The 6000-nt window shown below is 50.7% G+C and overlaps 1 protein-coding gene across 4 annotated transcripts in view; it reads right to left on the minus strand.

The window, feature by feature from the left end:
• PDCD4 (programmed cell death 4) overlaps positions 1-4646 on the minus strand; it is a 32855-nt gene extending 28209 nt beyond the window's left edge. For all 4 annotated transcript variants that reach the window (XM_075935484.2, XM_075935482.2, XM_075935480.2 and 1 more), the window contains exon 1: positions 4488-4646. The gene's annotated coding sequence lies outside the window, so the exon portion shown is untranslated. The remainder of the gene's footprint in view (positions 1-4487) is intronic.
• Positions 4647-6000: the final 1354 nt, after the last annotated feature.

The raw sequence follows: 6000 nt of genomic DNA on the forward strand, positions 1-6000 counted from the left end.
CCCTTTGCATCCCTTATCAATATTCTACTATTCTTATCTTCTGGTTTATATTTGTTACTGTCAACTTTCCCCTTCTTCTATTTGTTGTATATTTTTATTTTAGTAGTACTTTCACTACCTCTCTAAACCAGGCTGGTTTTTTTTAAAAAATCAGTATGGTTTAAACTTTGCAATGCTAGTAGACAACATCACATATAGGATTAGCTAAAAACCTTTATTATTCATCTGCTACTTCTGTACAAAGAACATATAGGTATTATTGCATCATAAATACAGGCAATCTAGGGAAAGATTAAGTGTTCCTGATTTGCTCAAACTAATTTTCTAAGCATCATATAGTGAAAAATGATTTGTCACATATTAAGAAAACTTTTCAAAGTTACACACACATATTCACAAGATAAGATCTTTTGTGCCTCACAGCCCAGAGTTTGACTATGCACCCTGTAACTACACACACTAAAAACTGTTATTTAAACAAATCTCCAAGTGCTTTACAAAGGAGGTCAGTATTTTTTCCTTCTGTTTACAGATGGGGTGACTAAGACACAGAGATGTCACCCAGCAGGCCACTGGCAGAACCCCCCTCCTGAGTCCCAGTCCAGAGTTCAACTAACTAGGCACGCAGTTCTCAACCTGTTCTCTGCAGACCTTTGGGGCTCAACAGAGTAAGACTAAGATTTCCAAAAGGATCCATACTTCAAAAATGGGGGTCATGGGCCGGGGGGTCACAGGCAGAGGCTGCTCTGGCTGGGATGAAGAAGCCCCTGCCTGTGGGAGGAACGGCATTCCAGCCCAGCAGTGAGCGGGATGAGGGGGGCTGCTCGCCCTTCTTTAGCCAGTTAGCCAAATAAATGGGATTTTGCATCCATAATTTATAAGCATATTCTCCATGCCATTATATAAATTAGTAGTGAAGATATTGTACAGAAGCAGTCCCAAAACTGATCCCTGCAGAACTCCACTTGTTATGCCCTTCCAGCATGACTGTGAAGCACTCTTTGAGAGTGATTATATGAGCAGTTACGCACCCACCTTAAAGTAGTCCCACCTACACTGTATTTCCCTAGTTTACTGATAAGGTCATGTGAGTCCTCCATTGACTGGAAATGTATTTAACAAACACTTTTTTTTTTGTAAGTATTTTTGGCATTCAAACTCAAACAGGTTCTTAAAGTTTATTTTTTCTCTCCTTGAGTAATCCCCAGTAACAAAATATACTCTGGAATAAAAATAAATAGTTTAATTGATGTTAAATGAAATCCAAGTTCCATTTCCACAGCTTCCGGTTTTACAGTGATGATACTTTGTTTTGACCAATAAACTAAGCAGATATGACTAATAAGACAAAGATGGTCCCAACAAAAAGATGACACTGGAAAAAATATCACATTAATTACTGTAAACATACTTAAGATAGCAAAAAACCACACTGATCATTCAATTGCGAACACTCAGGGTATGTCTACACTTGATTCCTCCTTCAAGGGAGGAATGCAAATGTAGACATCCGAAATTGCAAATGAAGCAGGGATTTAAATATCCTGCGCTTCATTTGCATAATTGCAGACTGCTGCTTTTCCGCAATAGCGCTATTTCGGGACATCAAACTCGGTCCCCGCGGGGTTATTTCGAGAGCAAACCCTTCCCTCGAAATAACCCTTACTCCTCAAAAAATGAGGTTTCTTTAAATCCCCGCTTCACTCTGGGGGAGCAGCTCAGATGTTTTGGCGGGCGCACATAAATGCCCCAGCGGGCGCCATGGTGCCCGTGGGCACTGCGTTGGGGACCACTGGCTTAAGAGACTACTGAAGACAGCATTACAGCTTCTTATTGTGGTAAAAGTCCTACTCTGAGGAAGCATCTGCACCGGTCTGTTCCAACAGAACAAAGGAGTATCCAACACATCAGCAGATACCTGCTTGGTACCTCATTTTGTCAGTTATATGAGTAACTTCCATTATCAACAAAGATAAATTACTTAATAGCTCAAATTATCCTTAACAACAACAAAACTCCACCAACCAGGCCTCAACACTCAGACAAAATGTATGTACTCCAATCATGGACCCTGGAGCCAAATGGCACAGATTTCCTCAATGCCAGTGTGATGTATGTGAAACCAAACTGGCTTGCTTTCAGTTTCCTTTCCTGGGGCCAGACAGCCAATACACGGGTGGACTCTTTAAGAACTGGGCTTGTAAAACCTTTTTGGAGAGGCAACTGACAATTGTTTAGTTAAGGGTTTTTTTATTATTTATATTATGGCAGAACAATGAACTTCAATCAAAGAGCAAGTATTCATTGTGCTTGACTCTTCATGAAAAAACACGGAAGTCCCTGCTCTGGAGAGCTCACTATCTGGGGGTAGACAAGATAACAGGTGTACATAAGGGGGGGGGGGGGACAGAGAATAAAATAAAAGAATTTGCAGAATATTGTAAAATACTGCAAATTCAAAAAAGGATCCTGGGGCCTTTGTTTTGGAAAGAGGTGTGATTTTTAGTTTTTTTCTCAACTCCATTACTTTCTCTGGTTTCTGATGGACAAGGAGCTTTTCTGGATCATTCTCAGTCCTGCATGTTTGAATGAGATATTTCTATATATGTAGGTATTTACACTACACTCATGGTCAAGTAAGTATCTCATGATCACCTTCAACCAAAAATTTCTAGATTGAAAAATCTTTGAGCATGCATTCACTTTTCGAACTGTATTTCCACCTTACCCAACTTCAAGTAAAGGTTCTAATCCTTAATGCCATACAATGTTTTTAAAACTTCAGCCACTGCGATGCAGTCACATTTAAAAAGAAGCAAAGAAATGTGGCTTGAACTTCCCATGATTTTTCTCCCTTTCAGTAGAGGCCAAGTAAGACCATCTACAGCCTGAAATGTTCATATTTCCAGTTTGTGGACTTGTGAAAACAGCATCACAGCAGAATTTTTTTGTGGCCATGTGCTGCTCACCATGGTACTGTAAAAGGATCAGTTTCCATCTGATGTTTACATGTATATACACACTCTTTTACAGCATAGAATGCTCTATATAAATGCTCAGTGCTAGTTTGTATAAACAGCCTCAAACATTATTCAGAAAAGATTAAACATACACCAAACCTCCACACACAGGTCTTAAAGCACACACTTTAAAGTATCAGAAATAACAACGGAAGTGGTTTTAATACAGATGTGGCAAGTCAGTTTTGTTTTTAAAGGTGCAGCTTTACAAGAAAGAAAGTGACTTTACAGCTTGGTGGGGGGGGGGGTCAAAATATAAACCTTTTGCCAAGGTACTAACACCCTAAAAGTGGGAACCGGCAGCTTTCCTATACAGAAGTAAAGCAGGCTCCCTCCTCCCCGATAACCACTTCAATCCTAGCGCTGTTTGGGGACAGCCTGTCACCGCATCCTCACCCAGCCAGACTGGGGACCAGAGTGTCACCCCTTCCCCACAAATGCCAGCGATGGCATCCTTAGGCTGAAGACCAGGCGCTGCTCCGCAGAAGGGGCTTTTAACTGGGGGACGGAAGAAGGGAGGGGGAAAGACCCCACACCACCATCCGCCCCCGCTGGGGGGTAGGGAGGAGAGGGGGCATGAAGAATCCCCCACCCCCATTCCCTGCAGGGGGGGCACCAACCCCACCAAGGACCCCACCCCCTCACCCCGCAGAGGGGGGGCACCCCCAAGGACCCCACCCCCTCACCCCGCAGAGGGGGGGCACCCCCAAGGACCCCACCCCGCAGAGGGGGGCACCCCCAAGGATCCCATCCCTTCACCCCACAGAAGGGGGGCACCCCCAAGGACCCCACCCCCTCACCCCACAGAAGGGGGAAAACCCCCAAGGACTCCACCCCACAGAAGGGGGGCACCCCCAAGGATCCCATCCCCTCACCCCACAGAGGGGGGGCACCCCCAAGGACCCCACCCCACAGAGGGGGGGCACCCCCAAGGACCCCATCCCCTCACCCCACAGAGGGGGGGCACCCCCAAGGACCCCACCCCACAGAGGGGGGGCACCCCCAAGGATCCCATCCCCTCACCCCACAGAGGGGGGCACCCCCAAGGACTCCACCCCACAGAGGGGGGGCACCCCCAAGGACCCCATCCCCTCACCCCACAGAGGGGGGGCACCCCCAGGGACCCCACCCCCTCACCCCGCAGAGGGGGGGCACCCCCAGGGACCCCACCCCCTCACCCCGCAGAGGGGGGGCACCCCCAAGGACCCCACCCCACAGAGGGGGGCACCCCCAGGGACCCCACCCCCTCACCCCGCAGAGGGGGGACACACCAAGGATGCGCCCGGCTCCCGGGGGGGGCACATCCCTGAGGAGAGCTGGTAAGGACCCCACACGCCCCCCGGCCAGGAGGGTCGTGGAGCCCAGACCCTCCCCCCCCGGGGGGGATCCCACGAATTTCCCGCCTGAGGAGGCTCCTGGGGAGGGGCGAGGAGCCCCCTGCGCGCGGGGGGGCGGGGCTCCCGTTACCGTAGGCAGCAGCGGTCCCCGCCGCTCCGCTCCCCACAGCCGCCGCCGCCGGCCTCGCGCTGCCCCCTGCGCTGCCCTGTTTGTTTTTGTTTTGTTCTGCCCAGCGACACGGCCGCGAGCGGCCGCCGCCGATTGGCCGGCTCGCGCCACCCGCCGCAGCCAATCACAGGGCGAAGGGGGCGGGGCAGGGGCGGAAGGGAAGGTGTGTGCTCAACCGGCCAGGAGGGAGGGCGACACCATGCGCTGGGAAGTGGGTGTGTTCGGCAGGGAAGGCATAGGAAGGAACCATTGGATGGTGCGGGGAGGAGGGGCCCGGGTGATCCAACACACTGGCTGGAGAGAGGGAGGGGTGAACAAACTCCCCAGGCCTCTTAAGAGGAGACGTATACAGGGCAGGGGGGGAGGGGTCTTTGCTGCCCTCTAGGGCCCAGTGCAGTGGTGGGAGGAGGTCCCAAAGTGCTATGTGCAGGAGGTATTGGGACTCAAATTGCATCCCTAGATTATGCCACCCAGCACTTTCTACGGGGCTGGTCTAAACGAGCTTAGGGCAGCAGGAACCTATGTTGTTGGTAGCCAAATGTCCATGCATTCTGCCACCCTCCAACCTCTTTAAAGGGGAGGGCGTTCAGCACTCGATCAGCCAGCTAGGGTTGCCAGATGGTTTCAGCAAAAATACCGGACACACTTGACATTACATCACCATCGACATTACATCTTAGTTAGAAAACTAGCCAATTGGCCCGTCATAAGACGGGATTTTCAGGTCTCTCCTCCACGTCGGTCTTCTCTCCTGAGCCTCCGGTCTCTTGCTCCGTCTCTCTCTCTCTCTCTCTCTCTCCTCCTCCTACTGCCTCACCCTCTCTCTCTTTCAGTTCTCCTCCCCCTCCTGCTTCTCACTCGGGGGACCGTGGAGCCCAAATGGCCGTTTAGGCTTCGCACTCCCCGTGCTGCATGGGGGGCATGGAGCCCAAATGGCCGCTTGCGCCACTTGCTCCCACAAGGCGGCCTGGCTGACCAGCGCAGAAGTCAGCCGAGCGCCACGGCGGGAGGTGAAGGGGGGCGGGGCGGTGACATTCACGGGCAGGGGGCAGGGCCTGGAGCTGCTGTCACGCCGCACGTCACCACCCCATCCCCCTTCGCCTCCCACTGTGGTGCTCAGCTGACTTCTGCACCGCTCAGCCGGGCCGCTGTGAGGGAGCAAATGGTGCAAGAGGCCGTTTGGGCCCTGCACTCCCCACGCAGCACGGGCCACCCAGAGGGAACAGCCAGCATTTTGGCGTTACAGACTCTCAGACACTGGGCTACTATATATATGATACCAGACATTTATATTTTCTCAATTTGTTTCCCGAACAGAAAGCTCAAATACTGGACTGTCCAGTTCAAAACCGGACACCTGGCAAATCTACAGTCAGCAAATGCTGGTTTGTTCATTCAGCACTATAAAATTTCTGGGGGCCAGCATATTCACCGGGGCCAGAGTCAGTCAAGTTGCATTCCCAAAGAGCCTTAT

Source organism: Pelodiscus sinensis, chromosome 8, assembly GCF_052426305.1.
Source record: "Pelodiscus sinensis isolate ZL-2025 chromosome 8, ASM5242630v1, whole genome shotgun sequence".
NCBI classification, from domain to species: domain Eukaryota; kingdom Metazoa; phylum Chordata; order Testudines; family Trionychidae; genus Pelodiscus; species Pelodiscus sinensis.